Genomic DNA, 25,735 nt, shown 5'->3' with positions numbered 1-25,735 from the left:
CCAGATAGATCTAACAGAGACAGTAGATCTAGCTGGTCTGTCATAATATCATATCTGCTGTCTCTATTATATTATGACAGACCAGCCTGATCTACTGTCTGTCTCTGTCATAATATAATATAATATAATAGAGAGCCAAGTCACATACTCACAGCCATTTTTTCAGCCAACGATGGAGTTACGAAAAGCAGAAATATAGATAAAATGAATCACTAACTGTCACGCCCTGGTCGAAATATATTATGTTTATTCTTCATTTATTCGGTCAGGCCAGGGTGTGACATGGGTTACTGTGGTGTATTTTTGTCTTGGGGATTTGTGGGATGTCTAGCGTTAGTCTATGGCTGCCTGAGGCGGTTCTCAATCAGAGTCAGGTGATTATCGTTGTCTCTGATTGGGAACCATATTTAGGCAGCCATATTCTTTGTGTGTTTCGTGGGTGATTGTCCTTAGTGTCCTTGTTCCTGTCTCTGTGTTAGTTTACACTAGTATAGGCTGTTTCGGTTTTCGTTACGTTCTTTTGTTTTGTAGTATTTGTATTGATTCGTGTTTACGTTTGTTCATTAAACATGGATCGCAATCTACACGCTGCATTTTGGTCCGACTCTCCTTCACCGCATGAAAACAGTTACAGAATCACCCACCACAAACGGACCAAGCAGCGTGTCAACAGGCAGGAGTCACAGGAGAAGCAACAAAGGCAGCAACAGCGGCGCAATGAGGATTGGACATGGGACGATATATTGGATGGCAAGGGTTGCTACACATGGGAGGAGATCCTAGCGGGAAGGGATCGCCTTCCATGGGAACAGGTGGAGGCAGCGAGGAGAGCAGAGGCAGCCGGAGAGAGGAGCTGGCGATATGAGGGAATACGGTTGGCAAGGAAGCCCGAGAGTCAGCCCCAAAAATGTCTTGGGGGGTGGGGCTCACAGGGAGTAGTGCTACGCCAGGTAGGAGACTTGTGCAAACTCCCTGTGCTTACCGAGGGGCTAGAGAGACCGGGCAGGCACCGTGTTATGCAGTGGTCCGTGCGGGTGCATAGCCCGGTGCGATATATTCCAGCTCCTCGTATCGGCCGGGCTAGATTGAGCGTCGAGCCCAATGCCATGAAACCGGCTCTACGCATCTGGTCCCCAGTGCGTCTCCTTGGGCCAGCTTGCATGGCACCAGCCTTACGCTCGGTATCGCCGTTTTGCGTGCATAGCCCAGTGCGGGCTATTCCACCTTGCCGCACTGACAGAGCGACCGGGAGTATTCAACCAGGTAAGGTTGGGCAGGCTCGGTGCTCAAGAGCTCCAGTGCGCCTGCACGGTTCGGTCTACACAGTACCACCTCCACACCCCAGCCCTCCGGTGGCAGCTCCCCGCACCAGGCTTCCTGTGCGTGTCCTTGGCCCTGTACCACCAGTGCCAGCACCACGCATCAGGCCTACAGTGTGCCTTGCCTCTCCAGCGCTACCGGAGCCTTCCTCCTCTCCTGCGATGTCGGAGCCTCTCGCCTCTCCAGCGCTGCCGGAGTCTCCCACCTGTTCAGCGCAGCCAGAGCTTTTCTCCTCTCCTGCGCTGCTGGAGTCTCCCGCCTGTTCAGCGCAGCTAGAGCCTTCCTCCTCTCTTGCGCTGCTGGAGTCTCCTGCCGGTTTAGCGCAGCCCGAGCTGTCAGTCTGCATGGAGCAGCCGGAGCTGTCAGTCTACAAGGAGCTGTCAGTCTGCATGGAGCTGCCAGTCTGCATGGAGCAGCCAGAGCTGTCAGTCTACATGGAGCAGCCAGAGCTGTCAGTCTGCATGGAGCAGCCGGAGCTGCCAGTCTGCATGGAGCTGCCAGTCTGCAAGGAGCTGTCAGTCTGCAAGGTGCTGTCAGTCTGCAAGGTGCTGTCAGTCTGCAAGGAGCTGTCAGTCTGCAAGGAGCTGTCAGTCTGCAAGAAGCCGCCAGAGCTGTCAGTCTACATGGAGCAGCCAGAGCCGCCAGTCAGCATGGAGCAGCCAGATCTGCTAGTCAGCCAGACTCTTCCAGATCCGCCAGTCTCTTCCAGATCCGCCAATCTCTTCCAGATCCGCCAGTCTCTTCCAGATCCGCCAGTCTCTGCCAGATCCGCCAGTCTCTGCCAGATCCGCCAGTCTCTGCCAGATCCGCCAGTCTCTGCCAGACTCTTCCAGATCCGCCAGACTCTTCCAGATCCGCCAGACTCTTCCAGATCCGCCAGACTCTTCCAGATCCGCCAGACTCTTCCAGATCCGCCAGTCAGCCAGGATCTGCCAGAACCGTCAACCAGCCAGGATCTGCCAGAACCGCCAGTCAGCCAGGATCTGCCAGAACCGTCAACCAGCCAGGATCTGCCGGATCCAACTACCTGGCTGAGCTTCCTCTCAGTGCCGGGCTTCCTCTCAGTGCCAGGCTTCCTCTCAGTGCCGAGCTGACCCTCTGTCCCGATGCTGACCCTCTGTCCCGATGCTGACCCTCAGTCCCGAGCTGACTCTCAGTCCAGTGGGGTTCTGGGTGAGGACTACTAGGCCATGGTCGGCGGCGAAGGTGGACTATCCTAGGACGCGAGGAGGGGGGACTAAGACGTTTATAGAGTGGGTTCCATGTCCCATGCCGGAGCCGGAGCCGCCACCATGGACAGACGCCCACCCGGACCCTCCCTATTGTTTTGATGTGCGTCCGGGAGTCCGCACCTTATGGGGGGAGGTTCTGTCACGCCCTGGTCAAAATATATTATGTTTATTCTTCATTTATTCGGTCAGGCCAGGGTGTGACATGGGTTATTGTGGTGTGTTTTTGTCTTGGTGTTTTGTGGGATGTCTAGCGTTAGTCTATGGCTGCCTGAGGCGGTTCTCAATCAGAGTCAGGTGATTATCGTTGTCTCTGATTGGGAACCATATTTAGGCAGCCATATTCTTTGTGTGTTTCGTGGGTGATTGTCCTTAGTGTCCTTGTTCCTGTCTGTGTTAGTTTTACACTAGTATAGGCTGTTTCGGTTTTCGTTACGTTCTTTCGTTTTGTAGTATTTGTATTGATTCGTGTTTACGTTTGTTCATTAAACATGGATCGCAATCTACACGCTGCATTTCTGTCCGACTCTCCTTCACTGCATGAAAACCGTTACACTAACCTTGGATTATCTTCATCAGATGACACTCATAGGACATCATGTTATACATGTATTGTGTGTTTTGATCGATAATGTGCATATATATAAAATCTCAGTTTACATTGGCACGTTACGTGCAGTAATGTTTTGATTCCAAAACATTCTGTGATTTGGCAGAAATACTCACAATAAACATTAATAAAAATGCAAGTGTCATTCACAGAATTAAAGAAACTTATCCTCTATGCAACCGCTGTGTAAAAAACTTTACGGAAAAAGAATAATCTGTGAACGGCGCTCAGAAGCCAAAGAAATAGCCGCCATGTTGGCTTCAACAGAAGCTACAAAAAAACACTATAAATATTTACTTACCTTTGAATATCTTCATCAGAAGGCACTCCCAGGAATCCCAGTTTGACAATAAATGACTGATTTGTTCCATAAAGCCCATCATTTAGCCACTTCTTGTTAGCATGTTCAGCCCAGTAATCCATCGTCATGAGGCATGAGCAATTCCTCCAGACAAAAACTAAAAAAAGTTCCTTTACAGGTCATAGAAAAAAGTCAAATGATGTATGCAATCCATATTTAGGATGATTTAAACATTAATCATCAATAAGGTTCCAACTGGAGAATTTCATTGTCTGAGGAAAAGCATTGGAACAAGAGCATACTCTCTCGTGACCATGCGTAATGAGACCGAGGCTTTCTGCAGACCACTCAGTAAAAGAGCTCCTATGAGAATCTCCTTTATAGTAGAATCATACAACCAGAATCTAAAGACGGTGACATCTTGTGGAAGCCCTAGGAAGTGCATGCACATCCATAACTAACGGATTTCAATTGGCACAGTTTTGAAAATCGATTTCTCACTTCCTGTTTGGATTTCTTCTCAGGTTGTCTGCCATATGAGTTCGGTTATACTCAGACATAATTCAAACAGTTTTAGAAACTTCAGAGTGTTTTCTATCCAACAGTAATATGCATATATTACCATCTGGGACAGAGTCGGATGCTGTTCAGTTTGGGCACCCAATTCATCCAAAGTGAAAATGCTGCCCCCTATCCCTAAAAGGTTTTAACTTAACCTGGTGCGCTAACCAAAACACAGGGTGGTGGTCTGCCCAGGTCTTACCTAGTGTGTATACACAGTGAATACTACAGGATATGTATGCCCGCAGACCTCTGGCCTAAGCACTCCTTAGGTGCCTTCCCCTTCCCCCCTGGGAACAAATTAAACAGAAAAGTACAAACAAGTTCAATAATCAAAACAGTCCTTTGGACATAAACATACCTCCGCAGGATCGCTACAAAACACTTCACAAAAACCTGTCTCTCAGCAAAAAACCAACATAGGACATACTAATCAGCTCTCTCCTAACAACAACCAACACAGGATATCACCCTCATCTCTCTTCTGAGCAACAGAACACTGGCTTATATAGCTGGAAGAAGGAGTCTAATGGGATACAGCTGTCCAATTAACAATGGGAGCCAAACAATTAGCTGCTTGGTGGAATTCAGGAAGCCATCCTGAAACACACACATACAGTGCCTTGCGAAAGTATTCGGCCCCTTTGAACTATTTCAAACTTTTTTAACAAATCAAAAACTGAAAAATTGGGCATGCAAAATTATTCAGCCCCTTTACTTTCAGTGCAGCAAACTCTCTCCAGAAGTTCAGTGAGGATCTCTGAATGATCTAATGTTGACCTAAATGACTAATGATGATAAATACAATCCACCTGTGTGTAATCAAGTCTCCGTATAAATGCACCTGCACTGTGATAGTCTCAGAGGTCCGTTAAAAGTGCAGAGAGCATCATGAAGAACAAGGAACACACCAGGCAGGTCCGAGATACTGTTGTGAAGAATTTTAAAGCTGGATTTGGATACAAAAAGATTTCCCAAGCTTTAAACATCCCAAGGAGCACTGTGCAAGCGATAATATTGAAATGGAAGGAGTATCAGACCACTGCAAATCTACCAAGACCTGGCCGTCCCTCTATACTTTCAGCTCATACAAGGAGAAGACTGATCAGAGATGCAGCCAAGAGGCCCATGATCACTCTGGATGAACTGCAGAGATCTACAGCTGAGGTGGGAGACTCTGTCCATAGGACAACAATCAGTCATATATTGCACAAATCTGGCCTTTATGGAAGTGACAAGAAGAAAGCCATTTCTTAAAGATATCCATAAAAAGTGTTGTTTAAAGTTTGCCACAAGCCACCTGGGAGACACACCAAACATGTGGAAGAAGGTGCTCTGGTCAGATGAAACCAAAATTGAACTTTTTGGCAACAATGCAAAACGTTATGTTTGGTGTAAAAGCAACACAGCTCATCACAATGAACACACCATCCCCACTGTCAAACATGGTGGTGGCAGCATCATGGTTTGGGCCTGCTTTTCTTCAGCAGGGACAGGGAAGATGGTTAAAATTGATGGGAAGATGGATGGAGCCAAATACAGGACCATTCTGGAAGAAAACATGGAGTCTGCAAAAGAACTGAGACTGGGACGGAGATTTGTCTTCCAACACGACAATGATCCAAAACATAAAGCAAAATCTACAATGAAATGGTTCAAAAATAAACATATCCAGGTCTTAGAATGGCCAAGTCAAAGTCCAGACCTGAATCCAATTGAGAATCTGTGGAAAGAACTGAAAACTGCTGTTCACAAATGCTCTCCATCCAACCTCACTGAGCTCGAGCTGTTTTGCAAGGAGGAATGGTAAAAAATTTCAGTCTCTCGATGTGCAAAACTGATAGAGACATACCCCAAGCGACTTACAGCTGTAATCGCAGCAAAAGGTGGCGCTACAAAGTATTAACTTAAGGGGGCTGAATAATTTTGCATGCCCAATTTTTCAGTTTTTGATTTGTTAAAAAAGTTTGAAATATCCAATAAATGTCGTTCCACTTCATGATTGTGTCCCACTTGTTGTTGATTCTTCACAAAAAAATACAGTTTTATATCTTTATGTTTGAAGCCTGAAATGTGGCAAAAGGTCGCAAAGTTCAAGGGGGGCCGAATACTTTCGCAAGGCACTGTACATACACAAACCACAACACAGAAACTGGGGAAAGTAACAAGTGTTTTGAATACTGATGTTAACCTTTCTGGTTGTAACCTTTTTCGGCAAGAGAGATCTTCCAAAGGTGGGGGAGTTGCAATCTTTACCAAGGATCACCTTCAGTGCTCAGATGTCTCCACCAAGTCTGTCCCCAAACAATTTGATTTACTGGTTTAATGTATAACATTTTCAAATAGCTTTTGGTGACCGTTGCTGGGTGCGATCGTCCTCCATCAGCACCGGCCTGTACCCTAACTGCCCTAAGCTCTCTCCTGGCCCTTTACACCAAGTCTGAATTTGTCCTGCTAGGTGACCTAAACTGGGACATGCTTAAACCACCTGACCAGGTCCTAAAGCAATGGGACTCCCTAAATCTTTCTCAGATTATTTCCAATCCCACAAGATATGACTCCATTCACCCAGAAAAGCCTACTCTCCTTGATGTTATCATGATGTTAGGTATCAGTCTGGTGTTTTCTGTAATGAACTTAGTGATCACTGTTCTACAGCCTGTGTTTGTAATGGCTGCTCAGTGAAACGACCTGTCCTGACTTGTCATAGACGCTTGCTTAAAAAACTTTAACCTTCTTCATGAACTGGCCTAGAATCAGCTTGGATTCTTTTTTGATATTTTCAGTGGTATTGTTAACAAACACACCCCCATAAAGAAAATAACAATTTAAAAACAGGTTCAACCCATGGTTCGACCGTGATCTCGCAGAGTTACTCCACCTCAAGAATTGTATTTGGCAAAAGGCTTGGCGCAGGCATACTCAGGCTGACTGGATCTCGTTCAGGAAAATGAGAAATAAGTGCACTCAGGCTATCCGGAAGGCCAAAGTTTGCTACTTTAAGGAGCAGTTCTCTCTCTGTGAGCCTAACTCCAAGAAGTTCTGGAAAATGGTTAAAGACCTGGAGAATAAACCCTCCTCCTCACAGCTGCCCATGTCCCTTAAAGTTGATTATGTGGTTGTTACTGACAAGAAGCACATGGCAGAGCCCGTCCAACATTTCCTCATCTCCTACCCCTTGTAATGCAACTATCCCCGATGCTTCTCCCTCTTTTTCCCCTGCCCCGCTACAAAGTTTCTCCCTGCAGGCAGTCACTGAGTCCGAGGTGCTAGAGGAGCTCCTGAAACTTGACCCCAAAAAGCCATATTGGTCAGATGGTTTAGACCCTTTCTTCTTTAAGGTTGCTGCCCATATCATCGCCAAGCCTATCTCCAACCTTTTTAACCTGTCTCTCCTTTCTGGGGAGGTTCCCATTGCTTGGAAGGCAGTCACGGTTCGTACTTTATTGAAAGGATCAGCTTGATCTCTCCCTAACTGTTATAGGCCTATTTCTATTTTGCCCTGTTTATCAAAAGTGTTGGGAAAATGTCAATAATCAACTGACTGGCTTTCTTGATGTCTATAGTATTCTCTATGGTATGCAATCTGGTTTTCGCTCAGGTTATGGATGTGTAAAGGTCCTCAATGATGTCATCATTGCCCTTGATTCTAAGCAATGTTGTGCTGCTATTTTTATTGACTTGACCAAAGCATTTGATACGGTAGACCATTCTTATGGGCCGGCTAAGGAATATTGGTGTCTCTGAGGTGTCTTTGGCCTGGTTTACTAACTACCTCTCAAATAGTGCAGTGTATAAAGTAAGAAAATCTGCTGCTTCAGCCACTGCCTGTCACCAAGGGAGTACCCCAAGGCTCAATCCTAGGCCCCACGCTCTTCTCCCTTTGCATCAACAACATCCCTCAGGCAGTAGGAAGTTCTCTCATCCATTTACAGCTGAAGTTTACACGAGACGTGTTGTGATCACAGAAACATACAGGAACTCAAATCCTTCTGTTCACCTGATTTAGAATTCCTCACAATCAAATGCAGACCGCATTATCTACCAAGAGAAATCTCTTTGATTATAATCACAGCCGTATATATTCCCCCCCAAGCAGACACGTCGATGGCTCTGAACGAACTTTATTTGACTCTTTGCAAACTGGAATCCATACATCCTGAGGCTGAATTCATTGTAGCTGGGGATTTTAACAAGGCTAGTCTGAAAACAAGACTCCCTAAAATGTATCAGCATATCGATTGCGCCACCAGGGCTGGCAAAACCTTGGATCACTGTTATTCTAAATTCCGCGACGCATATAAGGCCCTGCCCCGCCCCCCTTTCGGAAAAGCTGACCACGACTCCATTTTGCTGATCCCTGCCTACAGACAGAAACTGAAACAAGAAGCTCCCACGCTGAGGTCTGTCCAACGCTGGTCCGACCAAGCTGATTCCACACTCCAAGACTCTCCCCACAGGTGTGATTACTACCTCTGAGGGGTTAGAGCTTGAGGTAGTCAAACCCTAACCGCATATAAGTACTTGGGAGTATGGCTAGACAGTACACTGTCCTTCTCTCAGCACATATCAACGCTGCAGGCTAACGTTAAATTGACTTGGTTTTCTCTATCGTAATCGCTCCTCTTTCACCCCAGCTGCCAAACTAACCCTGATTCAGATGACCATAGATCAGCAGGTAAGGCTGCTCTCGAGAGGCTAGATGTTCTTTACCATTCGGCAATCAGATTTGCTACCAATGCTCCTTATAGGACCCATCACTGCACTCTATACTCCTCTGTAAACTGGTCATCTCTGTATACCCGTTGCAAGACCCACTGGTTGATGCTTATTTATTAAACCCTCTTAGGCCTCACTCATCCCTATCGGAGATATCTACTGCAGCCCTCATCCTCCACATACAACATCTGTTCTGCCAGTCACATTCTGTTAAAGGTCCCCAAAGTACTCACATCCCTGGGTCACTCGTCTTTTCAGTTCTCTGCAGCTAGTGACGGGAACGAGCTACAACAAACACTCAAACTGGACAGTTTTACCTCAATCTCTTCATTCAAAGACTCAATCATGGACACTCTTACTGACAGTTGTGGCTGCTTTGCGTGATGTACTGTTGCCTCTACCTTCTTGCCCTTTGTGCTGTTGACTGTGCCCAATAATGTTTGTACCATGTTTTGTTCTGCTACCATGTTGTGCTCCTACCATGCTGCGTTGTCATGTGTTACTGCCTTGCTATGTTGTTGTCTTAGGTCTCTCTTTATGTAGTGTCATGGTGTCTCTTTATGTAGTGTTGTCTCTCCTGTCGTGATGTGTTTTTTTGTCCTATATTTACTGTATATGTTATATATTTTTTTTATTTTTAATCCCAGCCTCTGTCCCCGCAGGAGGTCTTTTGCCTTTTGGTAGGCCGTCATTGTAAATAAGAATTTGTTCTTTTCTGACATGCCTAGTTAAATAAAGGTTACATTAAAAAAAGTGTGCAGGGGGTAGTGTGTAGGGGTAGTATAAGTGAGTAAGAGGTAGTGTGCAAAGGGTAGTGTGTAGGGGGTAGTATAAGTGTGTAAAGGGTAGTGTGCAGGGGGTATTATAAGTGTGTAGGGGGTAGTGTGCAGAGGGTAGTATAAGTGTGCAGGGGGGTATTGTGTAGGGGGTAGTGTGTAGGGGGTAGTATAAGTGTGTAGGGGGTAGTGTGTAGGTGGTAGTGTGTAGGGGTAGTGTGTACAGGGTAGTATTAGTGTGTAGGGGTATAGTATAAGTGTGTAGGGGGTAGTGTGTAGGGGGTAGTGTTTAGGGGGTGCATAAGTGCATAGGGGTAGTGGTAGTGTGTCGGTGTATTATAAGTGTGTAGGGGGTAGTGTGTAGGGGGTGGTGTGTAGTACTGTGTAGGGTAGTGTGTAGGGGGTAGTGTGCAGTGGTAGTATAAGTATGTAGGGGGTGGTGTATAGTAGTGTGTAGGGTAGTGTTTCAGGGGTAGTGTGTAGTGGTAGTATAAGTATGTAGGGGGTGGTGTGTAGGGTAGTGTGTAGGGAGTAGTGTGTAGGGGGTAGTGTGTAGTGGTAGTATAAGTATGTAGGGTCGTGTGTAGGGGGTGGTGTGTAGTGGTAGTATAAGTATGTAGGGGGTGGTGTGTAGTAGTGTGTAGGGTAGAGTGTAGGGGGTAGTGTGTAGGGGAAGTAATAATTGCGTAGGGTGTAGTGTGTTGGGGGTAGTGTGTAGGTGTTGTCTGTGTGTCCAGTCTACTCCTAATCCCCCCAGGGGAATTAGCCTCCAGACCGCGCCTCGTTAAGCCATCCGACGGGAGCGAGCAGTTTGTCCTCCATCTCATTTTGCCTCACGCTTCTCTCTCTGCGTCACCATCGCAATGAACAGGTCCTCCTTGCGCTCTGGTGAGTACTCCTTGTGCCTTTTCCTTCTCTTTTGCTCCCTCTTTCCTCTCCTTTTTTCACTTTAGATAAAGAAAGGAATGGAGACTGTCAGTTTGGGTGTGTTCTGGCTGTAGTTGTTTAAATCCTTCGGGGCTGGGTGAGGGTTAGTGTTAGTGACAGGACGGGGAAGGGAAGGAGAGGGCAAGGAAGAGAGAGAGGGAGAGGGAGGTGAGACTTGGTGAGAGAGGCCAGGTGCAGCAGGGTGCTGATCCAGCCATCTGCCTGCATACAGACACAGACCTGTTACCGTGGTGACCAAGACACCTGTTATGGTGGTGTTAAATTAAAGCTGTATTACTAGATATATGTCTGGAAACATCCAGACTCTACAGGGACACAGGGTTAACTACAGAACTACAGCATACTAACTACACCTTACAATACTATACTGGTACTATATTAATAAATATATGTCTGGAAACATCCAGACCACTAAGGAACACAGGGTTAACTACAGCATACTAACTACACCTTACAGTAAGTACTATACTGCATCCTAGACCCTACAGTGACAGGGTTAGCTACAGGACTATAGCATACTAACTACACCTTACAGTACTATACTGGTACTATATTGTTATTATTATTTATTTAACCTTTATTTAACCAGGTAGGCTAGTTGAGAACAAGTTCTCATTTACATCTGCGACCTAGCCAAGATAAAACAAAGCAGTGCGACAGAAACAACACAGAGTTACACATGGAATAATCAATCGTACAGTCAATAACATAACAGAATAAAAGAAAGTCTATATACAGTGTGTGCAAATGGCATGAGGTGGTAAGGCAATGAATAGGCCATAGTAGCAAAGTAATTACAATTTAGCAGATTAACACTGGAGGGAGTGATAGATGAGCAGATGATGATGAGCAGATGATGGTGTGTAAGTAGTGATACTGGTGTGCAAAAGAGCAGCAAAGTAAATAAAAACAATATGGGGATGAGATATGGGGATGAGGAGGTAGGGTGGGTGGGCTATTTACAGATGGACTATGTAGCGATCGGTTAGCTGCCCTTTTTTGAAAAGGGCATGCTTATTTAAGATGGTGAGGAAATTACTTTTAAAGAACTACCAGGCATCCTCGACTGATGAGATGAGGTCAATATCCTTCCAGGATACCGGGACCAGGTCGATTAGGGTTAGGGTTAGGGTTAGTGATGAGTGGTGGTCGTTTGACCGCGGACCCATAGCGGATGCCGGCAATGAGGCAGTGATCGCTGAGATCCTGAGATCCTGATTGAAAACAGCATTGGTGTATTTGGTGGGCAAGTTGGTCAGGATAATATCTATGAGGGTGCCCATGTTTATGGATTTAGGGTTGTACCTGGTGGTTTCCTTGATATTTTGTGTGAGTTTGAGGGCATCTAGCTTAGATTGTAGGACTGCTGGGGTGTTAAGCATATTCCAGTTTAGGTCACCTAACAGAACGAACTCTGAAGATAGATGTGGGACAATCAATTCACATATGGTGTCCAGGGCACAGTTGGGAGCTGAGGGGGGTCTATAACAGGCAGCAACAGTGAGAGACTTATTTCTGGAGAGATGAATTTTTAAAATTAGAAGCTCAAAGTATTTGGGTATAGACCTGGAAAGTATGACAGAACTGTGCAGGCTATCTCTGCAGTAGATTGCAACTCCTCCCCCTTTGGCAGTTCTATCTTGACGGAAAATGTTGTATTGGGTATGGAAATCTCCTAAGCCAGGATTCAGACACGGCTAAGTCATCAGGGTTGGCGGAGTGTGCTACATTTACATTTACATTTAAGTCATTTGGCAGACGCTCTTATCCAGAGCGACTTATAAATTGGTGAATTCACCTTATGACATCCAGTGGAACAGCCACTTTACAATAGTGCATCTAAATCATTTAAGGGGGGGAGGGGTGAGAAGGATGCCCTTGTTTGGGTGTAGGGCCTGATCAGAGCCTGGAGGTACTGCGGTGCCGTTCCCCTCACAGCTCCGTAGGCAAGCACCATGGTCTTGTAGCGGATGCGAGCTTCAACTGGAAGCCAGTGGAGAGAGCGGAGGAGCGGGGTGACGTGAGAGAACTTGGCAAGTTTGAACACCAGACGGGCTGCGGCGTTCTGGATGAGTTGTAGGGGTTTAATGGCACAGGCAGGGAGCCCAGCCAACAGCGAGTTGCAGTAATCCAGACGGGAGATGACAAGTGCCTGGATTAGGACCTGCGCCGCTTCCTGTGTGAGGCAGGGTCGTACTCTGCGGATGTTGTAGAGCATGAACCTACAGGAACAGGCCACCGCCTTGATGTTAGTTGAGAACGACAGGGTGTTGTCCAGGATCACGCCAAGGTTCTTAGCGCTCTAGGAGGAGGACACAATGGAGTTGTCAACCGTGATGGCGAGATCATGGAACGGGCAGTCCTTCCCCGGGAGGAAGAGCAGCTCCGTCTTGCCGAGGTTCAGCTTGAGGTGGTGATCCGTCATCCACACTGATATGTCTGCCAGACATGCAGAGATGCGATTCGCCACCTGGTCATCAGAAGGGGGAAAGGAGAAGATTAATTGTGTGTCGTCTGCATAGCAATGATAGGAGAGACCATGTGAGGTTATGACAGAGCCAAGTGACTTGGTGTATAGTGAGAATAGGAGAGGGCCTAGAACAGAGCCCTGGGGGACACCAGTGTTGAGAGCGCGTGGTGAGGAGACAGATTCTCGCCACGCCACCTGGTAGGAGCGACCTGTCAGGTAGGACGCAATCCAAGCGTGGGCCGCGCCGGAGATGCCCAACTCGGAGAGAGTGGAGAGGAGGATCTGATGGTTCACAGTATCGAAGGCAGCCAATAGGTCTAGAAGGATGAGAGCAGAGGAGAGAGAGTTAGCTTTAGAAGTGCGGAGCGCCTCCGTGATACAGAGAAGAGCAGTCTCAGTTGAATGACTAGTCTTGAAACCTGACTGATTTGGATCAAGAAGGTCATTCTGAGAGAGATAGCGGGAGAGCTGGCCAAGGACGGCACGTTCAAGAGTTGAAAAGAAAGAAGGGATACTGGTCTGTAGTTGTTGACATCGGAGGGATCGAGTGTAGGTTTTTTCAGAAGGGGTGCAACTCTCGCTCTCTTGAAGACGGAAGGGACGTAGCCAGCGGTCAGGGATGAGTTGATGAGCGAGGTGAGGTAAGGGAGAAGGTCTCCGGAAATGGTCTGGAGAAGAGAGGAGGGGATAGGGTCAAGCGGGCAGGTTGTTGGGCGGCCGGCCGTCACAAGAAGCGAGATTTCATCTGGAGAGAGAGGGGAGAAAGAGGTCAGAGCACAGGGTAGGGCAGTGTGAGCAGAACCAGCGGTGTCGTTTGACTTAGCAAACGAGGATCGGATGTCGTCGACCTTCTTTTCAAAATGGTTGACGAAGTCATCTGCAGAGAGGGAGGGGGGGGGAGGGGGAGGAGGATTCAGGAGGGAGGAGAAGGTGGCAAAGAGCTTCCTAGGGTTAGAGGCAGATGCTTGGAATTTAGAGTGGTAGAAAGTGGCTTTAGCAGCAGAGACAGAGGAGGAAAATGTAGAGAGGGAGTGAAAGGATGCCAGGTCCGTAGGGAGGCGAGTTTTCCTCCATTTCCGCTCGGCTGCCCGGAGCCCTGTTCTGTGAGCTCGCAATGAGTCGTCGAGCCACGGAGCGGGAGGGGAGGACCGAGCCGGCCTGGAGGATAGGGGACATAGAGAGTCAAAGCATGCAGAAAGGGAAGAGAGGAGGGTTGAGGAGGCAGAATCAGGAGATAGGTTGGAGAAGGTTTGAGCAGAGGGAAGAGATGATAGGATGGAAGAGGAGAGAGTAGCGGGGGAGAGAGAGCGAAGGTTGGGACGGCGCGATACCATCCGAGTAGGGGCAGTGTGGGAAGTGTTGGATGAGAGCGAGAGGGAAAAGGATACAAGGTAGTGGTCGGAGACTTGGAGGGGAGTTGCAATGAGGTTAGTGGAAGAACAGCATCTAGTAAAGATGAGGTCGAGCGTATTGCCTGCCTTGTGAGTAGGGGGGGAAGGTGAGAGGGTGAGGTCAAAAGAGGAGAGGAGTGGAAAGAAGCTAAAGCAGTGAGTAAAACAAACTTAGGGGGAGGCTTCTGATGTTAACATGCATGAAACCAAGGCTTTTTTGATTACAGAAGTCAACGAATGAGATTGCATGGGGACACGCAGGGCCTGGGTTTACCTCCACATCACTCGAAGAACAGAGGAGGAGTAGGATGAGGGTACGGCTAAAGGCTAGCAAAACCGGTCATCTAGTTCGTTGGGGACAGAGAATAAAAGGAGCAGATTTCTGGGCATGGTAGAATAAATTCAGGGCATAATGTGCAGACAGGGGTATGGTAGGGTGTGGGTACAGTGGAGGTAAACCCAGGTACTGGGTGATAATAAGAGAGGTTGCATCTCTGGACACGCTGGTTATACTGGGTGAGGTCACCGCATGTGTGGGAATTGGGACAAAGGAGGTATCTGAGGCATGTACAGTGGGACTAGGGGCTCCGCAGTAAACTAAGACAATAATAACTATCCTAAACAACAGTATACAAGGCATATTGACATTTGAGAGAGACATAAAGCGAGGCATAAAGCAATCACAGGTGTTGATTGGAAGAGCTAGCTAAGACACCAACTGGTAAGACAACAACAGCTAATCAGCTAAGACAACAACAACAGGTAAAATGGCGATGAATGGACAGAGAGTGTCGGTGAACTACACTTAGGGCCTGAGTTTGAGACTGGGGCCAACAGATAAACAAAGAAACAAAGTGAAGTACCATGATAAATTAACAGTCCAGCAGGCATCAGCTATGTAGCCAAGTGATCATAGGGTCCAGGGGGCAGCAATAGAAGGAACAGGAAAGCCGCTAGGTAGGCGTTGCTACACTAGCACGCGGGAGACACAGCGTTTAAAGTTAGCAGGCCAGGTAGGTAGAAGCTTCTGCTCCAACATCCGGCAAAGGCCGGTTGAAGGCACAGCTGATGGAATTACGTCTGCGGACCAGTCGTGGTGGTACGGCGGGGCGCCGTGTAGATGAAGGGACCGGGCCAGATGGGGAAAGAGGTATTGTAGTTGTGGTAATTTCATTTGCTAGCCGGGAGATGCGCCTGGCTCAGGACTAGCTTCGGGGCTGGGTCACTCAGTGGCAGCAAGCTAGCTGTGATGATCAATGGTTCAGGGTTTACGGCAGGAATCTGGTGTTGTAGTGGAGAAAAACAGCCCGAGGCTGGCAGGTATTATCCAGGCAAAAAAAATGGCTGGGGTGTGTGCAGAGGGTAAAGGCCGATAGCAGTGGCTAACAATGACGAAATAGCTAGTAACTTAGCTAATTAGCTGGCTACCTTCTGATGAAAGTTTTGGCTATACGGTCTAAAAAAAATTTGGGGCCGTGTCACTTTGAGTGAGGCGGGTTACCGGAAGGTTTATTTAATTTAAAAAATGGAAAAGGAGATATATGTATATTCAAAAAAGACAAAAAATACAAAAGTAAACGAGAGGACAACAATCCACGTCTGCACTGCTACGCCATCTTGGATCAGAACGTTAATAAATATATGTCTGGAAACATCCAGACCCTACAGAAACACAGGGTTAGCTACAGAACTACAGCATACTAACTACACCTTACAATACTATACTGGTACTATATTAATAAATATATGTCAGGAAACATCCTAGACCCTACAGGGACACAGGGTTAGCTACAGAACTACAGCATACTAAATACACCTTACAATACTATACTGGTACTATATTAATAAATATATGTCTGGAAACATCCTAGACCCTACAGGGACACAGGGTTAGCTACAGAACTACAGCATACTAAATACACCTTACAGTACTATACTGGTACTATATTAATAAATATATGTGAAATCCACAGGTGGCTCCCTGCATTATACTTAACACAACATTGCTATTCACATTAACAGAAATCCTATGCAGCCTTTTTTTTTTACAAGTTTGAACACTGGAACGTGAGTTGTAATCTACTCCTCCATTAGGATGATAGAAGTACCTACTCCTCCATTAGGATGATAGATGTAATCTCCACCTCGATTAGGATGACAGATGTAATCTACTCCTCCATTAGGATGATATATGTAATCTACTCCTCCATTAGGATGATATATGTAATCTACTCCTCCATTAGAATGATAGGAGTACCTACTCCTCCATTAGGATGATAGAAGTACCTACTCCTCCATTAGGATGACAGATGTAATCTACTCCTCCATTAGGATGACAGATGTAATCTACTCCTCCATTAGGATGATATATGTAATCTACTCCTCCATTAGGATGATATATGTAATCTACTCCTCCATTAGGATGATAGGAGTACCTACTCCTCCATTAGGATGATAGAAGTACCTACTCCTCCATTAGGATGACAGATGTAATCTACTCCTCCATTAGGATGACAGATGTAATCTACTCCTCCATTAGGATGACAGATGTAATCTACTCCTCCATTAGGATGATAGGAGTACCTACTCCTCCATTAGGATGATAGAAGTACCTACTCCACCATTAGGATGATAGAAGTACCTACTCCTCCATTAGGATGATAGATGTAATCTACTCCTCTATTAGGATGATAGATGTAATCTACTCCTCCATTAGGATGATAGAAGTACCTACTCCTCCATTAGGATGACAGATGTAATCTACTCCTCCATTAGGATGACAGATGTAATCTACTCCTCCATTAGGATGATAGAAGTACCTACTCCTCCATTAGGATGACAGATGTAATCTACTCCTCCATTAGGATGACAGATGTAATCTACTCCTCCATTAGGATGATAGAAGTACCTACATTTACATTTACATTTAAGTCATTTAGCAGACGCTCTTATCCAGAGCGACTTACAAATTGGTGAATTCACCTTCTGACATCCAGTGGAACAGCCACTTTACAATAGTGCATCTAAATCATTAAGGGGGGGGGGGTGAGAAGGATTACTTATCTTATCCTAGGTATTCCTTGAAGAGGTGGGGTTTCAGGTGTCTCCGGAAGGTGGTGATTGACTCCGCTGTCCTGGCGTCGTGAGGGAGTTTGTTCCACCATTGGGGGCCAGAGCAGCGAACAGTTTTGACTGGGCTGAGCGGGAACTGTACTTCCTCAATGGTAGGGAGGCGAGCAGGCCAGAGGTGGATGAACGCAGTGCCCTTGCTTGGGTGTAGGGCCTGATCAGAGCCTGGAGGTACTGCGGTGCCGTTCCCCTCACAGCTCCGTAGGCAAGCACCATGGTCTTGTAGCGGATGCGAGCTTCAACTGAAAGCCAGTGGAGAGAGCGGAGGAGCGGGGTGACGTGAGAGAACTTGGGAAGGTTGAACACCAGACGGGCTGCGGCGTTCTGGATGAGTTGTAGGGGTTTAATGGCACAGGCAGGGAGCCCAGCCAACAGCGAGTTGCAGTAATCCAGACGGGAGATGACAAGTGCCTGGATTAGGACCTGCGCCGCTTCCTGTGTGAGGCAGGGTCGTACTCTGCGGATGTTGTAGAGCATGAACCTACAGGAACGGGCCACCGCCATGATGTTGGTTGAGAACGACAGGGTGTTGTCCAGGATCACGCCAAGGTTCTTAGCGCTCTGGGAGGACGACACAACGGAGTTGTCAACCGTGATGGCGAGGTCATGGAACGGGCAGTCCTTCCCCGGGAGGAAGAGCAGCTCCGTCTTGCCGAGGTTCAGCTTGAGGTGGTGATCCGTCATCCACACTGATATGTCTGCCAGACATGCAGAGATGCGATTCGCCACCTGGTCATCAGAAGGGGAAAGGAGAAGATTAATTGTGTGTCGTCTGCATAGCAATGATAGGAGAGACCATGTGAGGTTATGACAGAGCCAAGTGACTTGGTGTATAGCGAGAATAGGAGAGGGCCTAGAACAGAGCCCTGGGGGACACCAGTGGTGAGAGCGCGTGGCGAGGAGACAGATTCTCGCCACGCCACCTGGTAGGAGCGACCTGTCAGGTAGGACGCAATCCAAGCGTGGGCCGCGCCGGAGATGCCCAACTCGGAGAGGGTGGAGAGGAGGATCTGATGGTTCACAGTATCGAAGGCAGCCGATAGGTCTAGAAGGATGAGAGCAGAGGAGAGAGAGTTAGCTTTAGCAGTGCGGAGCGCCTCCGTGATACAGAGAAGAGCAGTCTCAGTTGAATGACTAGTCTTGAAACCTGACTGATTTGGATCAAGAAGGTCATTCTGAGAGAGATAGTGGGAGAGCTGGCCAAGGACGGCACGTTCAAGAGTTTTGGAGAGAAAAGAAAGAAGGGATACTGGTCTGTAGTTGTTGACATCGGAGGGATCGAGTGTAGGTTTTTTCAGAAGGGGTGCAACTCTCGCTCTCTTGAAGACGGAAGGGACGTAGCCAGCGGTCAGGGATGAGTTGATGAGCGAGGTGAGGTAAGGGAGAAGGTCCCCGGAGATGGTCTGGAGAAGAGAGGAGGGGATACTCCTCCATTAGGATGACAGATGTAATCTACTCCTCCATTAGGATGACAGATGTAATCTACTCCTCCATTAGGATGACAGATGTAATCTACTCCTCCATTAGGATGATAGAAGTACCTACTCCTCCATTAGGATGATAGATGTAATCTACTCCTCTATTAGGATGATAGATGTAATCTACTCCTCCATCAGGATGATAGGAGTACCTACTCCTCCATTAGCATGATAGAAATCCTCATTATTTAGTGTAATGATGTTTCATTTGAGTGTAATTATTTATATGTATCCTACACTAACCCCTAACAGGAGTGGAATGGATGTGGCTGGGCAATGTTAGCAAGAGCAGCTGCTCACCGAATTCACAGCTCCAATGCAGGCCACAAAATATCCGCTATGCAGGTGTCTGCTGTCGCCGGTTGATGCTTGTTCTGATTGAATCTATACCTTTGTGTGTCTCAGGTGTTGATGTAGAATATTGTACAGTCCTAGTGGACTCATGGCTGGTGTCACAGATTCCAGTATCTTTAGGGAAACTACCCACTCTGTGTGTGAGTTAATATTATTGATTATGAGCAGGGTTCCGTGTCTGTTAATAGCAGCAGGGTGTGTGTGAGTTAATGATATTGACTATGAGCAGGGTTCCGTGTCTGTTAATAGCAGCAGGGTGTGTGTGAGTTAATGTTATTGACTATGAGCAGGGTTCCGTGTCTGTTAATAGCAGCAGGGTGTGTGTGAGTTAATGTTATTGACTATGAGCAGGGTTCCGTGTCTGTTAATAGCAGCAGGGTGTGTGTGAGTTAATGTTATTGACTATGAGCAGGGTTCCGTGTCTGTTAATAGCAGCAGGGTGTGTGTGAGTTAATGTTATTGACTATGAGCAGGGTTCCGTGTCTGTTAATAGCAGCAGGGTGTGTGTGAGTTAATTATATTGACTATGAGCAGGGTTCCGTGTCTGTTAATAGCAGCAGGGTGTGTGTGAGTTAATGTTATTGACTATGAGCAGGGTTCCGTGTCTGTTAATAGCAGCAGGGTGTGTGTGAGTTAATGTTATTGACTATGAGCAGGGTTCCGTGTCTGTTAATAGCAGCAGGGTGTGTGTGAGTTAATTATATTGACTATGAGCAGGGTTCCGTGTCTGTTAATAGCAGCAGGGTGTGTGTGAGTTAATGTTATTGACTATGAGCAGGGTTCCGTGTCTGTTAATAGCAGCAGGGTGTGTGTGAGTTAATGTTATTGACTATGAGCAATGTTCCGTGTCTGTTAATAGCAGCAGGGTGTGTGTGAGTTAATGTTATTGACTATGAGCAGGGTTCCGTGTCTGGTAATAGCAGCAGTGTGTGTGTGAGTTAATGTTATTGACTATGAGCAGGGTTCCGTGTCTGTTAATAGCAGCAGGGTGTGTGTGAGTTAATGTTATTGACTATGAGCAGGGTTCCGTGTCTGTTAATAGCAGCAGGGTGTGTGTGAGTTAATCTTCTCTATTCCAGGAGAATGCTGCTGCTCTCTTCCCCTCTAATACTGGGATACAACCTCTGCTCTGCTGTGTGATGACATGTGTGGGTGTGCATGCATGCGTGTAATTGTGTGTGGGTGTGTTTGCATGTGGTGATAAAGAGTTAAAACTCCTGCTGTGACAATTAGTTCACTTCGTCTAAGGCAGAGGGTAAAGACGCTTATAGGTTATCAAACGCAAACACAAACACGCACACAATTGAGCCCCCCCCACACACACAACAACAACTCTAATCACATTTGCCAATTTGTTGTTTGTTGACCCATATCTACTATTTGTTGTTTGTTGACCCATGTCTACTATTTGTTGTTTGTTGACCCATGTCTACTATTTGTTGTTTGTTGACCCATCTCTACTATTTGTTGTTTGTTGACCCATGTCTACTATTTGTTGTTTGTTGACCCATCTCTACTATTTGTTTTTTGTTGACCCATCTCTACTATTTGTTGTTTGTTGACCCATCTCTACTATTTGTTGTTTGTTGACCCATCTCTACTATTTGTTGTTTGTTGACCCATCTCTACTATTTGTTGTTTGTTGACCCATCTCTACTATTTGTTGTTTGTTGACCCATCTCTACTATTTGTTTTTTGTTGACCCATGTCTACTATTTGTTGTTTGTTGACCCATATCTACTATTTGTTGTTTGTTGACCCATGTCTACTATTTGTTGTTTGTTGACCCATCTCTACTATTTGTTGTTTGTTGACCCATGTCTACTATTTGTTGTTTGTTGACCCATCTCTACTATTTGTTGTTTGTTGACCCATGTCTACTATTTGTTGTTTGTTGACCCATCTCTACTATTTGTTGTTTGTTGACCCATCTCTACTATTTGTTGTTTGTTGACCCATCTCTACTATTTGTTGTTTGTTGACCCATCTCTACTATTTGTTGTTTGTTGACCCATGTCTACTATTTGTTGTTTGTTGACCCATGTCTACTATTTGTTGTTTGTTGACCCATATCTACTATTTGTTGTTTGTTGACCCATGTCTACTATTTGTTGTTTGTTGACCCATCTCTACTATTTGTTGTTTGTTGACCCATGTCTACTATTTGTTGTTTGTTGACCCATCTCTACTATTTGTTGTTTTTTGACCCATGTCTACTATTTGCTGTTTGTTTACCCATCTCTACTATCTGTTGTTTGTTGACCCATGTCTACTATTTGTTGACCCATATCTACTATTTGTTGTTTGTTGACCCATCTCTACTATTTGTTGTTTGTTGACCCATCTCTACTATTTGCTTATTTGCTATTTGTTTTACCCATTACCCAGCCAACCTTCCTGTTGGAGGTGAGAGTTCGAACTGGTTTCCTTTTGGGTGGTTAGAGATAGAGCTGGATTACTTATGGGTGGATAGAGTTAGTGCTGGTTGGTGTCTTGTTGGTGGATAGATATAGAGCTGGCTGGTTTCCTGTTAGTGGATAGGGTTAAAGCTGGCTGGTCTCTTGTTGGGTGGATAGAGTTAGACCTGGCTAGTTTCCTGTTAGTGGATAGGGTTAAAGCTGGCTGGTTTCTTGTTGGTGGAAAGAGTTATAGCTGGTTTCCTACTGGGTGGATAGAGTTATAGCTGGTTTTCTGTTGGGTGGATAGAGTTAGAGCTGGCTGGTGTTCTGGTGGGTGGATAGAGTTAGAGCTGGCTGGTTTCCTGTTGGGTGGATAAAGTTAGAGCTGGCTGGTGTTCTGGTGGGTGGATAGAGTTAGAGCTGGCTGGTGTTCTGGTGGGTGGATAGAGTTAGAGCTGGCTGTTTTCCTGTTGGTGGATAAAGTTAGAGCTGGCTGGTTTCCTGTTGGTGGATAAAGTTAGAGCTGGCTGGTTTCTTGTTAGTGGATAAAGTTAGAGCTGGCTGGTTTTCTGTTGGGTGGATAAAGTTAGAGCTGGCTGGTGTTCTGGTGGGTGGATAGAGTTAGAGCTGGCTGTTTTCCTGTTGGTGGATAGAGTTAGAGCTGGCTGGTTTCCTGTTGGTGGATATAGTTAGAGCTGGCTGGTTTCCTGTTTGTGGATATAGTTAGAGCTGGCTGGTTTCCTGTTGGTGGATATAGTTAGAGCTGGCTGGTTTCTTGTTAGTGGATAGAGTCAGAGCTGGCTGGTTTACTGTTGGGTGGCTAGAGTTAGAGCTGGCTGGTTTCTTGTTGTTTGATAAAGTTGGAGCTGGTTTACTGTTGGGTGGAAAGTTTTAGCGCCTGTTTCCTGTTGGGTGGAAAGAGTTGGAGCTGCTTTCCAGTTGGGTGTTTGATTTAGACCTTGTTTCTTGTTGGGTGGTTGATTTAGAACTGTTTACTTGGATATTTAGAGCTGCTCTACTTTTTTTATTTTCTGGTGGTTAGAGAAAGTTCTCCTGAGTGCGCTCCTGAGAGTTAGAGCTGGCTTCTTGTTGGGTGGTTAGAGATAGAGCTGGTTTAACGTTGGGTGTATAGAGTTAGTGCTGGCTGGTTTCATGTTGGGTGGATAGAGTTAGTGCTGGCTTGTTTCATGTTGGTGGAAAGATTTCGGGCTGACTGGTATCTTGTTGAAAGGAGAGAGTTGGAGCTACTTTCCTGTTGTTTGGATCGAGTTTCAGCTGGTTCCTGTTGGGAGGAGAGAGTTGGAGCAGCTTTCTTGTTTGGTGGACAGAGTTAGAGCTGGCTGGTTTACTGTTCATAATAATATATCCCATTTAGCAGACGCTTTTGTCCAAAGCGACTTACAAGTCGGCTGGGGCCACTACTTTTACATATGGGTGGTCCTAGCGGGAAACGAACCCACGACGCTTGGCGTTGCAAGCGCCATGCTCTACCGACTGAGCCACACAAACCCCCTAAATGGGATATATTTACTGTTGGTAGATAAAGTTAGAGATGCCTACAGATTTTTCCGGTTCGGTGGATAGAGTGAGAGCTGGTTTCCTGAGGTAAATCTGGTTTCCTGTTTTGTGGACAGAGTTAGAGCTGGCTGGTTTCTTGTTGGGTGGATAGAGTTAGTGCTGGCTGGTTTCTTGTTGGCGGATAGAATTAGAGCTGGCTGGTTTCTTGTTGGTGGATAGAGTTAGAGCTCGCTGGTTTATTGTTGGGTGGATAGAGTTAGTGCTGGCTGGTTTCTTGTTGGGGGATAGAATTCGAGCTGGCTGGTTTCTTGTTGGAGCTCACGCCTAACCCCTAACTAACCCTAAATCTAAACCCTAACCGAAATCCTAAACCCTAAACCTTACACCGAACCGTAACCCTAACCTGGTTTCTTGTTGATGGATGGAGTTAGAGCTCGCTCCTAACCCCTAAATCTAAACCCTACCCCTAACCCTAACCTAACACTAACTTCTAACCCTAACCCCTAACTTGGTTTCTTGTTGGTTGATAAAGTTAGAGCTGGTTTCCTGTTGGGTGGTTAGATTTAGAACTGGTTTCCTGTTGGTTGGCTAAAGTTAGAGATGTCTCCAATACATTCCTGTTGGGTGGTTAGAGCGAGAGCTGGTTTCATTTTGGGTGGATGGAGGTAATGCTCATTTCCTGTTTTGTGGATATAGTTAGAGCTGGTTTCTGTTGGGTGGCTAGAATTATATCTTGTTTACAAATGTGTGGATGGAGTTAGAGCTGGCTGGTGTCCTTCTGGGTTTAGAGAGTTAGAGCAGGTTTCCTGTTGGGTGGATAGAGTTCGAGCTGCTCCCCTGGTTTCCTGGAGTGAGAAATATAACTGGTTTAACATTGGGTGGTTAGAGTTAGGGCTGGATTCCATTTTGGTGGTTAGAGATAGAGCTGGATTCAATTTTAGTGGTTAGAGTTAGCGCTGTTTATTTGTTTGGTGGACAGAGTTAGAGATGACTAGTTTCCTGTTGGGTGGATAAAGAAATAGCTGGTTTCCTTTTGGGTGGCTAAGGTTAGAGATTCCTTGTTTCCTATTGGTTGGATAGAAGGAGTGCTGGTTCCATGTTAGGGGGTTTAGAGTTGGGTTCATTTTGGGTGGCTGGAGTTAAATCTTGTTTCCTGATTGGTTGATAGATTTAAAACTGATAACTTGTTGGGTGGATAGAGGTAGAGCTGGCTGGAATCTTGTTGAGTGGATTGAGTTAGAGCTGCTATCCTGTTGTGTAGATATACTTTCAGCTGGCTGCTTCCTGTTGGATGGAGAGAGTTTGAGCTGCTTTTGGTTAAGTGGTTCAATTTAGAGCTGGTTTAATGTTGGCTGGATAGAGTTAGTGCTGGTTTCCTGTTGTGTCGATAGAGTTAGAGCTGCTCGACTGGATTTATTTTGGGTGTTAAAAGTTAGATATGGTTTCCTGTTGGGCGGTTTGAATTAAAGTTAGTTTCGAACTGGTTTCCTGTTGGGTGGGTAGTTTTAGATTAACTGTCTTCAAAGTAATGACCCGGGACATCGGGGTTTGATATGAAAGCTTCTTTTAGTAATAATACTTGTTCACGTTACATTTAACAACTTTAGATTCTACAGAACAATACAAGCAAGCTGCTAGCAGAAAATCAGCGTAATCGCCTTGCACCTGCACATAACTGGCACGTTCTCTCTCTCATTCCTGTCGCAAGGCATTCTGGAACTTGCAGTCAAAAGAGTAATTCAATACTAACCAATACAATTACATATGTAAATAACTGTAAAGAAATGTCTTTAGATACAGCTCAATGAATTAACTTAAACATTAACTCTGTAACACATTAAAGTTACATCCCCCCCTCCCCGATGAACAACTGTGTTTATCTAGATCTTTAGGCAGTATATCAACTGAATCGATCTCCTCAACAAAGTCCCTGAAGCAGTACGAACTGAACATGATCTAACTAGGCCATCTCGGCCTGGAAACAGTTCCTCAATCTTTCCTAGTTTCCAGGTTTGTCTGGGTGTGTTATCTTCTCCAATGAGTACAACGTCACCCGCTTTCAGCGGGCTGTGGTGTGTCACAGCGGTGTGCTGACTTTAGATCCAGCAAGTAGTCTCTTCGCCAACTGTTCCAGAAACTTGTCACAAGTCTCTGCCTGTACTTCCATCTGCGTGTCATTTCCCCCTAGTTTAACATTGGGTGCTGAGTGTCAGCTGCTCCAGAGTGCATCACCTTCCATGGTGGTACTGTATCAGCATTTCTGAGTATCTGTAGTTATTGGGCAGAACCCATGGGTGCTGCTCTCTGAATGTGAAGTTGGACTGTTGCAGTCTTCCTCCTACACTGAGTAGTTTGTGTTCGTCCAGGAACGGATTCAGTTCTCTGATCATCGAACAGTTCGTCAGCAGTCAGTTCACCATGCATCTTTATATTTGTACGAGCATTGGCTATGAATCTCTTTATCCAGGCGGTGACTCTGAACACTCTTTTCAGTTTGCTGTAGCTTTCAAGCTCCAACACAGGTTCAGTAAT

The 25,735-nt window shown here is 46.1% G+C and overlaps 1 protein-coding gene across 1 annotated transcript in view; it reads left to right on the top strand.

Annotated features, from left to right (window-relative positions):
* Positions 1–10,383: 10,383 nt before the first annotated feature.
* Positions 10,384–25,735, top strand: part of LOC135556809 (anoctamin-1-like) — a 191,368-nt gene continuing 176,016 nt past the window's right edge. Inside the window, 1 exon segment of the mRNA XM_064990257.1 lies at positions 10,384–10,404. The gene's annotated coding sequence lies outside the window, so the exon portion shown is untranslated.

Source organism: Oncorhynchus masou, chromosome 15 (genome assembly GCF_036934945.1).
Source record: "Oncorhynchus masou masou isolate Uvic2021 chromosome 15, UVic_Omas_1.1, whole genome shotgun sequence".
Taxonomy (NCBI): Eukaryota; Metazoa; Chordata; class Actinopteri; order Salmoniformes; family Salmonidae; genus Oncorhynchus; species Oncorhynchus masou.
This window is presented reverse-complemented; position numbering and strand designations above follow the sequence as displayed.